Raw genomic sequence first — 13,023 nt, 5'->3', positions numbered from 1 at the left:
CTGCAAGTTTGCTCAGAGGGACAAATGTGTCGAAGTACATGCACAATCTTGTATGTAAAGGCCTGATCCTGTTCCCATTGAAAACAATGGTAAACCTTTCATTGACTTTAATGGGAGCAGAATCAGTTAAAGAATTGCCATGTGGCTTTAGGAAGCTTGTTTCTAATTATGTACCCCTGGATAACATTAAATGATGCCTCAGGCAGTTATGTTTGGGTTTAGTTGAAAATGTAACCTTAAATAAATGTTTAAGGTTATATTTGTAATAAAAGACTTTTGTTGAGCCACAATGGATAGGATTTGGGTGCATGATATCTATCTGTTTAAAAGTCTGTATACCATATTTTAAGTATAAGTGAATTACAGAGCATTTTCTGTGAAATCTGAGAGAAGAATAAACAGCAGGAAGACAGCAAGAAAACTAGAAAAAGAACTGAACTGGACTGTTTAATAGCTAATTAGAGCAATACGAGCACTTCTAGTCTGCATAACTAGAGGCACCATGTCATGGAGCAGGGATGTAAGAATTCTCTCTACAGCTGATGTGCAACTGTACCTGGGCATCTTGGAGTCAGACAGCTATGGATAAATGAGAGGGTATTCAGACAGGAGAATAAAAAATGTTAGGAGGTTATGGGGATCAATTTATTAGGAAAGAGTTTAAAAGAGATACACCTCTACCTCGATATAACGCGACGCGATATAACACGAATGCGGATATAACATGGTAAAGCAGTGCTCCGGGGGGGCGAGGCTGCGCACTCTGGTGGATCAAAGCAAGTTCGATATAAGACGGTTTCACCTATAATGCGATAAGATTTTTTGGCTCCTGAGGACAGCGTTATATCAAGGTAGAGGTGTGATTATGTGTTGCTTGGCTAAGGTGGAGACATAACAACAGTCTAGAAATTAGGAATGTCTGAACTCATTTGCCTCATTTTGAATTCATTTGAATATTGTGGGTTCAAAAGTTGTACTTAAACTCAACTGCATCTCTCTTCCCCCACACATTTGGACCAACATAGTTTTTAAGAAGTTCTTTTATCCTTAGCACATGGGTTCCTTTTAATTTGAAAGACATGAGTTTTCTTTTTTTCCCCAATAGAATCATACTTGAACAAAACTCAAAATACAACATGGATTTAAACTGCATGACCCTCTCCACATTGTTTTGTGAACCCAAGAAAGGAACGTGCAAACAATCTTGCCTGATCCATATTTGATAGCAGCCCCTTTATTTCAATGGGAATGGAGACAGAAGACAGTGGAGCTTGCCCACTTACACCAGCTGAGTATGTGGCTCTGCATTCTCCTCTCAGCTCTTCAGGTGGTTCTTACAAGTGAAGATTGAGGCACATTAGTGAGGCAGGATGGGTGAAGCTTGCAGAGCTAATCTTTGGGGTTGTCAGTCTAACACCTTTCACCAGCTCTAAATGAATTTTAAAAAGAAAAAAAACCAACAACCCAGTGGTGTCCCTTTAAATTTAAAGAGTTACAACATTCTGTTCTCAAGTATTAGATTCTAACAATGCAACAGATTACAATAATAAAATGACAAAAAAAAGACCACTTTCCACTTTGCGGTCACAAAAGCATTCATCAAATATAATCCTCTCAGCAGAACAGAGGCAGGGGCTCTTTTTTAAGATAAAGATTAGCTGAAAACAGTTAAAATTCTTTACAAATATATATATATATATATATCTCCACAGGGTGGGCTCTCTGTATAAAGATTCAAAACATTAGAATAATAGAATAAGATTCATTATTATGGTTTTCATCAAAGATGAATTCTTATGCTGCTGTCTAAATGAATTCGCCCTTGGGAAGTAGTCCTCCTGCTGGTGAGTTAGCTCAGATGATATTTGCAGCTCAGTCCTGAGTCTGAATGATTAAGGTCATGTCAAGATGCCTTGGGACAAATCAAGCTGTGATTTACACCCTAAGGCTATGGCTACATGACCGATTAAGTTGAATTAGCCACCCCCTGAGTGACATAACTTATACCGACTTAAGTGCCAGTGTGGACAGTGGTAAGGAGAGCTTCGCCCACTCACAGCTATGACCACTTGCGGGGAATGGAGCAATTAAGCTGATGTGAGAGCTCTCTCCTGTTGGTTTAGAGCGGCGACTCAGCTGCACCACTGTAAGCTCTCTAGTGTAGCCATAGCCTCAGTAATTCCATTGACATAATTGCCTGAGGTTTAAATCAGGTAGAATTAGTCCCCTTAAATTTGTAGTGCCTTTGAAAGTTACCTACTAGTGGCAGATTAGCCAATGGGCCCATGGGTTCCCGCCAACTGAGGGGTCCCTCACTTCTGCCACCTGGTGGGTGGGGTGAGGGAAGACCCCATGTCCCCTGACCGCATCCCCAACAGAAGCTGCAGGATGGGGGAAGCTCCCCAATGGCCCCTGACCCCAGAAGAAGCCACGGGACAGGGGAAGTCCCCACAGCAGTCCCCCAACCCTGGCAGAAGCCATGGGATGGGGAAGCCTTCCTGGCAGAAGTCCCCTGGGTGGGGGAAGCCCTCCCAGTTGCTCCGAACCCCATCCCCAGTACAGGAAGCTCCCAGTGCCCCTCCCCATCCCCAGGAGAAGCCACAGGGTGGCAGGGGAAGCCCCCATACCCGATCCCACTCTCTGGCAGAAGCACTGGGTAGGTGGAGTGGGAGAAGCCCCAGAGCCCTGTCCCTGGTCCTCTGCAGAAGCGTGGAGTAGCAGGGGAAGCCCCAGCACCCGCCCCTGCTCTGGCCCTGGGACTGGAGGAGCTTTCACTCCCTGCTATGGGTCCGGGGCCATGGCACGGGGACAGAGCTTCTCTGGTCTTGGAGCCGCAGTGAGGGGAGGGTGGAAAGAAAGGAGCAAACGGGTTGTGGGGTAGAGGACTCTGGGTGGAACAGGGGCAGGGTCCCAGGGAAGGGGCAGAAAGGGGTGGGGCTGTGGGAAGGGCCACAGGTGGAAGGGGTAGAACAGGGACAGGACTGCAGGTGGAAGGGGTGGGCAGGGGTCTCCCACTTGTTCTGGCCCAGGGCCCTGGGAAACCTTAACCTGCCTTTGCTTGACATACTTGCTATAGAGGTGGGCCTGAGTTCAGAAGTCTGGATACAGCTCCAAAGTTCAAATCTTATATTCCAGAGTTTAAATCTTATATTCCAGGTTGGATCCATCTTTAATTACCTAAAATCAAGGGACTAATTCTGATCTCACTTACACTCTTGATTTACACCAGTATAATAATATAAATGAAATCAAGATTTGATCCTAAAGATTACTGAGGCCAGCATTAGGTGAACCTCCTAGATTCAGATTCAGCAATCACAATTTGGAAAAAACTTTGCTGAAGTTTTGCCTTCACTGCAAAGCTAGCTCAATTTAAGTACCTTTGTATTAACCTAGTTCGAGTGAGAGCAGCCACATAGTGAAATAACACTTGGGCTGCTTAGAGTGTTTGTGTTAGCAACTGACAAGTTGTGTTAACTCATGCTTTAGCCTGGTGGGCCAAAAAACTCGAGTTAAAAACGCCATCACGCTTGAGTAAAGGGTTTTTGTGTATGGACAGGATTCAAGTTAGGGGCAACACTTGAGCTAACTCTGCAGTGAGGACAAGTCCTAAAACTCATCTGATCCCCTTGTATCTGTGATACTCAGTTGCAAATCTTGTGAGAACAGTTTCTTTTATCAGATTTCTAGTATTTATTTTGTTTGGATTGGTTTTGCCACCTCCACTTCTAGCTGGGACTCTAGTAATGGCTGGGAGAATTGAAAGAAAACATAAATGGGTTAAAAAAAAGAGTTGTTCTTTTTCCAGCCTCAAATGTTTTGGGTGAAGACTCATGAAGGTTGTTATTTTATCTAGACCTCGTTTCTCATCCTTAATTGGCATGAAGAAATAATCCTTCCCTCTTTTCTAACATCTTCTATCTAACAATCTCAAATATTAAATAAGGGTATGACTACACTGGCAGAGTTATATTGCTGGCAGTTACAGTGCTGCTCAGAGAGCGCTGAAGGGAAACTGCTGTTGTGTGTTCACACTGTCAGCTGCCTGTGCAATAGCGTGTTCACACTTGTAGTGCTTGCAGCAGTATTTGGAGTGGTGCACTCTGGGCAGCTATCCTACAGAGCATCTCCTCCTCTTCTGCTGCTAAGAGTTGTGGGAAGGTGGAGGGGGCTGCGGGGCATTCTGGGTCCTGTTCCAATGCCCCGTGATGCATTGCTTCACATCCCAGCAATCCCTGGGCTTCCGTCCGCATTTGGCGCCATCTTTCAACTGATTGTGTACTGCGCACCCTGCCTTTTCAATCTGCAGGAATGGATCCCGCACTGCTGACCAATGTGTTGCTTGCTCTCACTAATACATCAAGAGTGGCAGTGGAATTATTCCTTAAACTACAAAGGCAAGAGGAGTTCAACATTGATCTCGCCATGCGTAGTAGCTATGACACGAGATTGCTTGTGGCTTTCACGGAGGTGCCTACCAAAGTGGAATGCTGCTTTCGAGCTCAGGAAACAAGCACTGAGTGATTGGATCACATTGTGATGCATGTCTGGGATGACGAGCAGTGGCTGCAGAACTTTCGGATGAGGAAAGCCACATTCATGAGACTGTGTGATGAGCTTTCCCCAACCCTGTGGCGCAAGGACATAAGAATGAGAGCTGCCCTGTCATTGGAGAAGCACGTGGCGATTGCTGCAAGCACTACAAGTGTGAACACGCTATTGCACAGGCAGCTGACAGTGTGAACACACAACAGCTTGCCATGGAGTAACCATGGAAGCTGGTTACTCCAAACTGCTACTGATCGGTTGCTAACCAGTTAGGAGTGGGAAAGTCAACTGTTGGAGTTGTGTTGATGGAAATGTTCAGGCCCAGTAATCGCATCCTACTCCAAAAGACCATGATTCTGGGCAACACGCATGACATTGTGGATGGCTTTGCACAAATGGGCTTCCCTAACTCTGGAGGGGCAATAGATGACACGTATATTCCAAGTCTGGTATCAGACCACCTAGCCACCAAGTACATTAATCAGAAGGGGTATTTCTCTATGGTTCTCCAGGTGCTTGTGGATCACTGGGGTGTTTCATTGACATTAATTCAAGCTGGTCTGGAAAGGTGCATGATGCATGCATCTTTCGGAACACTGGCCTGTTCAGGAAGCTGCAGGCAGGTACTTTCTTCCCAGACCAGAAGATCACTTGTAGGGAAAGTCGAAATGTCCATTGTGATCCTGGGAGACTCTGCCTACCCCTTAATGCTGTGGCTTAGGAAGCCATACACAGGACACCTTGACAGCAGCAAGGAGCAGTTCAACAACAGGCTGAGCAAGTTCAGAATGACTGAGTGTGTGTTTGGCCATTTAAAGACCCGCTGTCACTGCCTATAGGGGAGGCTGGCCCTGGCTGATTACAATATTTCTATGCTTATAGCCACGTGCTGTACGCTTCATAAAATTTGTGAAGGGAAGTGTGAAAGCTTCACTCAGGGCTGGACCACTGAGGCTCAGTGCCTGGAGGCTGAATTTGAACAGCCAGAGACCAGGGCTATTAGAGGGGCACAGCACGGGGCCATACGGATCAGGGATGCCTTGAGGCAGCAATTTGAAGCTGAAAGCTACTAATATTTATTGCTATGCTTGGGAGTGCAGTGTTTGTAATGCTAGGAAGTGATTGTGATTGGTGCAGATGATGCAATATGAAGGTTTAAGAAAATTTCCTGCTGCTTATCGGGGCTCTGTTTGCTTTCAATTAATGGAATAAAGATTGCTTTCAAACCAAAACAATTCTTCTGTTAAAAAACAACAACCGGAGAAGACAGACAAAAAACACATCAGCACTGTGGGGGATGGGGGAAGGGAGGTCCCAGGAGGAGATGGAGTCCTGGGATTGTTTAAGATTTGTGTATGTCCAGGTACCATATGCAACCTTGTCCTTTGGAGAACAGTACAGCGGGTACTGTACTTCAGCAGGGCTAAACTACAGAGGGATGGGTGTTGAGTGCAGTGGGTACTGGGAGTCCATAGGGCTGGGCTGTGACGGGGCAGGAGTGGAATGCAGCGACTACAGACTGGAGCCAGGAGGTTGATAAGAGTGTGTTGGCGGTGTCTGGGGGGGCATATCGGAAAGACTTTTGTGACCGCAGTTGTAGGGAAGGGCGGGCGCGGAGCGCTCGGTTTGTAGTGCTAGTAGCGCATGATGGTCCATAATTTTTAAGAGCTGATCCATGGCTTTGTTCTGGTGCGCTGGGTTCTTATGGTCCCTCTTCTCGCTGTCCTGCCACTCCTTCAATTCCTGTTTTTCGGCCGCAACGTGCATCATAACATCACGCAGAAAGTCCTCTTTAGTTCTTTGTGGCCACTTTCTAATTCTGCGCAGCCATTCAGCTGGTGATAACAAAGAGGGAGGCTGGGCTCCCAAGGTCATATCTGTGAAGGCAAAATGCAACATTTTACAGAGGTAGTATTGTTTGCAACACACAGACCTTTGCTTCAGTGATTTAAAACACAGCAAGCAAAGATGAGCCACAACACCCCCAAAATGGTGAGTAACTGCAGGGGCAGGGGAAATCAGTGTTCCAGATCTGTACTGTACACTGGGCGTGTGGCTCTTGGGGAGAGCCAACACTGTGTGTGTGTTTGTGGGGGGGCTTACTAGCATTACTATCCCCACATTTTCCACTGGCTGTGTTCATTATGGAATATATCTCACTGCTGAGGGTGAGCAGTGGAATCAAGGGAGGGTCTTCTCCAAAACTGTGACTTCTGCCTTGGCCCTTATGCGGCTCCCCTGTGTGCAGCAATGGTTTTCCCCATGATGGCAGAGTGGCGCGGGAATGTTACTCTTAATGGGTAAGAAACAAAGCAGCTCGGTCAAAGAACCTGCAGCAGTGGATTGTCCAGTATCTCCATGAGAGTTTCTTGGAGATCTGAGGCAGATTCCCGTGAAGTGAGGGAGTCAATCAACACCCTGTTCCGCTGCTCAGACTAGGGATGTGGTGGTACGCGCATCATACAGACACAAGCCTGCTTTCTGCAACCCTCCTGCCCACATTAATTTGCTTCAGCGATTCACAAAATCAAAGCCACCAGCCTCCTCTCCCCAAATGCTGATGAGGTCCAGCAGCTCGGCATTGCTCCAAGTGGGGAATCGCCTGGTGCGTGGAGCAGGCATGGTCACCTGGAAAGATGTGCCGAGACCACCACACGCATCACCGAACAAACAGGAAGGGGAGTTTCAAAATTCCCAAGGAATTTAAGGGGTGGGGCTCACGGGTGGTCACCTGAGGGCAGGGCAGTAGAGTTCAAACCGATGACCGGAGAGGCAAGAACAGGCATTGTGGGACACCTCCCAGCTGCACAGTTTCTGCGCACTAAGTGGCTTGGCAGTGTGTACACTTCGGGAGTTACACTTCAGAAAGCTGCTTTACTGTGCAGAAACTTGCCAGTGTTGACAAGTCCTAAGTCTCACAGTATCCCTAAGAGGTAAGTGCAGTAAGTATTATTATTCCCATGTTACAGTTGGGGAAACTGTGGCAAAGAGCAGTTGGGTGACTTGTCCGAGGCCAAATAATGAGATATTGGTAGAGATGGAAATAGAACCCAGAACTCCTAAATCACAGTATTTGGTGCTAACCACTAGACATATGCCATCTCTGGAAAGTGACCAAGGCTATTGTTATTCATTGGAAATTAAAATAGTCATTAGGTGATTCATGTTTCTTTCTGGTTCATTGTTTTGGTGATTTCACCTGATCCTTCCTCCTCTGCACTCTTCCTCTTAAAAATAATCTTTTTCCAGAAGTGGGTGACATTTAATAAATGCTCCAGACCCACTGTTCTAAGTTGTCTAATATACCCTCAATGGTAATGTCACTTTGTCATAAACAGATAGTTAAGGGTTAAGGTCTGTTTTACCTGTAAAGGGTTAACATGTAGTACCTGGTGACCACCTGACCAGAGGACCAATCAGAGATAAGATTTTTTCAAATCTCTGTGGAGGGAAGCCTTTGTCGGGGTGAGAACTGTTTTTGGATCTAACAGAGGACAGTCATGTCTCCAAGTTCTCCTGGAGTAGTTTCTACTAATTAATAGTGAGTATTAATTAGAAAGGCGAATTAGTCTTATGATTTGATTTCTATATTTGCAATTGTGTGTTTGCTAAAGGAAATGCTTTATTCCTGTTTGCTGATATTACTTTTACTGAGAAAAGGGGGAGAGGGGATTCTCTCCAGAGATTGATAAGGTTATACCCTATGAGTGTCCAGCTTGGGCTCATAGAGATTCTGTACTTTCTTTTTGTTCTCTTAATAAATTATTTTCTATTAAGGACTTGTTGGTCTTTCCTTGGGTGGATTCTCAGGGAAAGGGGAGGGGGAGGTATCCCTCTGTAGTTGGATCCCGGTATCTCTCCTAGGAAAAGGGAGGGGGGAGGAAGCAGGGGGAATGGTTTGTTTCTCCTGGGTGTGAGAACTCCATGGATTTGGGGCTCTTGGAATCCCCTAGGATTTTGGGGAAGGACTGTGTCTCAATCCACATTTCTTGATTGAGTGGTGGCAGCGAGAAGGAACCCCACCCTAAGGGTTAGGGTGGTGGCAGAATACATGCGGGTCCCCATCTTTGAACCCACAAGCTCAAAGTGGGGGTGAGATCCCATGACACACTTCTTCGAGAACTATCACAAAAATCCCCAGACCCCAGTTCTCTATGAAGATTTATTAGATGACTCACTCTAGTGATGTCTCCTTATTACTAAGATTTCATTATTTTATTTATGTAGAGTTGCAAAAATGCACCCCTCCAATGTTTTGGTTGCATGTACATTGAAATCAGTCATGACTGCAAGTAAGCAGAGTCTTCCACTGTGTGGTTATTTGCCTCTGGAATGAAGACTCATGACACTGAGGTAAAAGAACGTTACCTATGCTAAAATAATGAATCCTAGTATCATTTTCAGCTTCCTGCACTTTTATTGTACTTGTGTTTTTCAGGCTGGGATTTTAATCACACTTGAGCCTGAGCAGGCTGAAAGTTACAGCCATCCCATCCGGGACTCTAACAGCTCTGGCTAATATGAAAGCAGTGTTGTTGGATTGTAGCAGTGTGGGTAAAATAAACATGGTCATTCTCTGCATACATGGAAAGAGCCAAGGTGTTGTTGCTGTACTGTGTGTGCAATCTACACTACAGCACTGTGCATATCCAGTGGTGAAATCATTTAATTAATGGTGTGTGCCTGAGCACAGTGGAAAGGGGAAATATGTTTTTGTTTTTTCAGCATCCTTTACAATCACAAGTTTTATTGTGTGTATTGATAATTGCAGAAGAAAATAAAATATTTTCTTCAGCAACTTGTAATGCTACTGAACCTTCTGTAGCCAAGAAGGGACATAATATATGCAGTATAATGGCAACAATTTACAGAAGTCAGTTACAAACTATTTTACCCAGCAAATACCAAAAAGATCATATAAATGCAACAAATATGTATTTCCATCATATTCTTGGGTGATTTCTACACTAAAGACCAGGACAGAGCATGGCAGAAGAACTCCACAGAGCATTCAGAAAATTGTTGCATGGAGTGAATGGTTGCTATTGTTAGCATAGCCATATAGCCTGGAAATGAAAGGAACCATGTTGACTGAAGTCCTCTATTTTTCCATAGATCTGGTACTGTGCTGGTTGGAATAGTACAAGCTTCCCTTCTAGCTTATTAATGTGACTCAATGCCTCAGCAGGGTCTTGCAGGGACCATTTCTAGAAGTGAGACGTTAGTCCAGACTTTGCCCACTCACATGGCCTTTCTCCTAAGACTGTCAAACCAGGTGCCAAAGCTTGTCTCCCTTGCCAACAGAAGCTGGTCTAATAAAAGATATTATCTCACCCACCTTGTGTCTAATATCCTGGGTCCAACATGGCTACAACAACACTGCATATAAACCAGATGCCAGTCAGTGCCAGTTTTGATAGTCATTTGGCTGACCTTTCCACTAGGAACTAAACTTAAACTATCACTAGATAGTTCACATCAAACATATATTTCAGATACACAGCCACACAGAGATCAAGATGGTACTCTTCTTTAGTCATGACTAAATTGGGCTGAGCTTGAAACAGTGCAGAAGGTCACAAATCCCCTTATTAAATGTTCACCATTGAGTTCTTTGTATGCAATAATTCATATTGATGCAATTAGTGTTGACATCCTCACATTGAGCAAAGACTGTACCACTATGAATTCTGCTTACAAATCCCATTAGCAAATAAACAGACACACTGTTTGTGAAAGGCAGCTTAAGGTAGAAAAATATCCTATTAACTCCCTTTTCCCAGACAATATAGTAGTGTTTTAGGTAACTTGTCAGGTCAAAATTAACATTTCTGAAATGTCAACACTGCTGGCTCATTCAGGTGGAGGCTTCCACTCAAGCTGTGTTCTTTCTTCATCATCATCAGCCATCACCCACCATAACAGGGTCTAGAACCAAAACTTCATCTGTTAGTGATTCCTGAGACACAAGAAAAGCCAACTTGCTCTTCTGCAATGATGTTGACTCTGAAGAGCTTACAGCAGTGGAGTAAAACTTGATTTTGTTAGCTCACTACAGCATATATGATTAGAAAGTCACACAGGGAACAGATATGAATGAGAACAAGGTGCCACAAATACACTCCAATTGAATGTATATCTCATGTGTATCTGGGATGGGCTGTCTGTGGTGAACCCTGGCTGAGCTTCTTCCTCCGCTTGCATAAATACTCAGGAGAGGCTGTAAATTGCTGCACGGGAGGGAGCCTGGAGAGAACACATAGGAAATATGAGCTGTACTCCAGAAGTTATAGGACTTGAAGCCAAGGCTTGAACTCGAAGATGGGGCATTTCCTGTTTCCTTTTTTGCTTATGTTAACTTATTTTGCATTTTTGTTATTAAAGCAGATTGAAACATTTCAGAACCTTTGAAATTTCATTGAAAAGGGAAGAAATTTCTCATTAATTTGTTTTTTGGTACCAGCTGTATTTGTTGTACATATTATCCCTTAAGGAAAAGTCATTCCTAACTGTGTCATTATTTTTTTCTGCTGAGTCATCTGCTCAGTGTAGCTATGACATTCCAGGGTGCAATGCAGACCACTGAGGGGCTTCACCGCCAGCCCTGCAAGCTGGGGTACCTCACCATGTTTTGCTGCTGTGGGTCCCAGCCTGGGCTCCTCACAAACAGCTAAACAGCAGACAGGTCATGCCCTTTGTGTCTGTGCATAGCCACAGCCCTACTCCAGCAGCTCCGACCCCAGCAGCCTGTCAGAAACACGCCAGCCACAGTTGGCATAGGTGCTGGAACTAGGTGTATGACCCGCTGGCTTCAAATGGTTTCCATCATATACTGGGTTTACCGTTTGGTTCAATGGCTCTCAGCACCCCAACAGTACAAATTGTTACAGATGATGCAGGATCCTTGCATGCAGGATGATCCCAACACATTCCCAGTCCCGGATTTCCCCTCCATAATGTGTGTTCTGCACTGTCCAGCCCTCTCATGGACAGTCCAGATATATTAGGTCCATTACAGCTCTAAGGTGGATCAAGATACAATAATTTGTCACCTTAAATGGAGTTACCCACCCAGTTCACCACACTGGATTAGTTTTGGTTGAAGAATAAAACAAGTTTATTTACATACAAAGAGGTAGCTTTTAGGTGAGTACAAGTATAAGGCATTAAAGTCAGAAACATACATCCCTTTGTTTAAGACAGGCCTGCTTGACCAGTTCTACCTAATCGGGACTACATGAGTTTGAACATGTGCCTTTAGCATCTTACAGGGAAGGGGGCATTTCATAACTCTACACATAAGCTTGCTACATACATTTCACTGTGATGTTATTGACCAGTCAGTTATTATGATACCTCACAAGGCATATTTTGTACAAAGATTATTACAGTAGTTGTAGGGTGTGAATACAGGAGTGCATTTGGTCACTTTTTACCAGCCACATTTGTGGTACTTATTATCCCTTAAAGAAAAGACATTGCTAACTGCCTCGTTATTTTTTTTCCCTGAGTCATCTGATCTCTGTAAAGTAATTTTAGAAGAGTAACTAATGAAAGATGGTGTTGTGGCTAAGCACTGGTTTGGGACTGAAGAAACCTTGGTTCAGTTTCTGGCTCTGCTACAGATTTTTGAGTAGCCTACAACATGTAACTTTATCTCTCTGTGCCTTGATTTTCCACCTGTGAAATTGGAATAATAATGTGTCTTCTGTCTATTTAGATTGTCAGCTTTTTGGGGGCAGGGACAATTGCTTAGTGTATTTGCTTAGCACAATATGGTCTTGATCTCAAGGTATTTCTGTAATACAAATAATAACAATAATTTGATGGATTGTATAAATGATCACTTCCCAATAGTGGCTGGAATACAGAGGTGCAGGTTTCACACAGAAATGATATATAACAGGAAAAGAAGTTAGCCATACTAATATGAATCCCATAAAAGTTTCTCTCATGGGTGAAGATTAAAGTTGGCTCTTATTTTATCCCAATGTGGTCATCCATCCCTTAGAAGCAAGATGGCGAAAACTTCTGGTTGAATACCCTCAAGTCCCACTGACTTCAATGAGTGCAATTAGCAAACCTCAAGACCAGCCCCTACTTTGCATGTCTCCCATAGAATGGAACCAGCTTTACTGATATTGACAGAATCACTAAAAATTCCTGCTTCAATGTGGTCCAGCCGCAGGGATCACTACATGACAGCTGCCTTCCAGTCTCATGGGATCAGCTGGAGAATAGTTATTTAGCTCAGATAAGCATTAGGAAAGCTTAGATCGCTGTCCTCCAAGTTTTATTGCAGCTGATTAGGAAATTATTAAATCAATGAGGATACTTTTAGAGACACATCAGCTTTAAGCCTTAGCGTGACGTACTATAATTTTTATCAATAAGCCACAATAACCAGATTTTTAAAAAAGTTATACCCAAGCTTGCATATATATAGAATATGGAAAAAAAATCAATGTGATTACA

The sequence above is a fragment of the Mauremys mutica genome, chromosome 4 (assembly GCF_020497125.1).
Source record: "Mauremys mutica isolate MM-2020 ecotype Southern chromosome 4, ASM2049712v1, whole genome shotgun sequence".
Taxonomy (NCBI): domain Eukaryota; kingdom Metazoa; phylum Chordata; order Testudines; family Geoemydidae; genus Mauremys; species Mauremys mutica.
Note: the sequence above shows the minus strand (reverse complement) of the source record.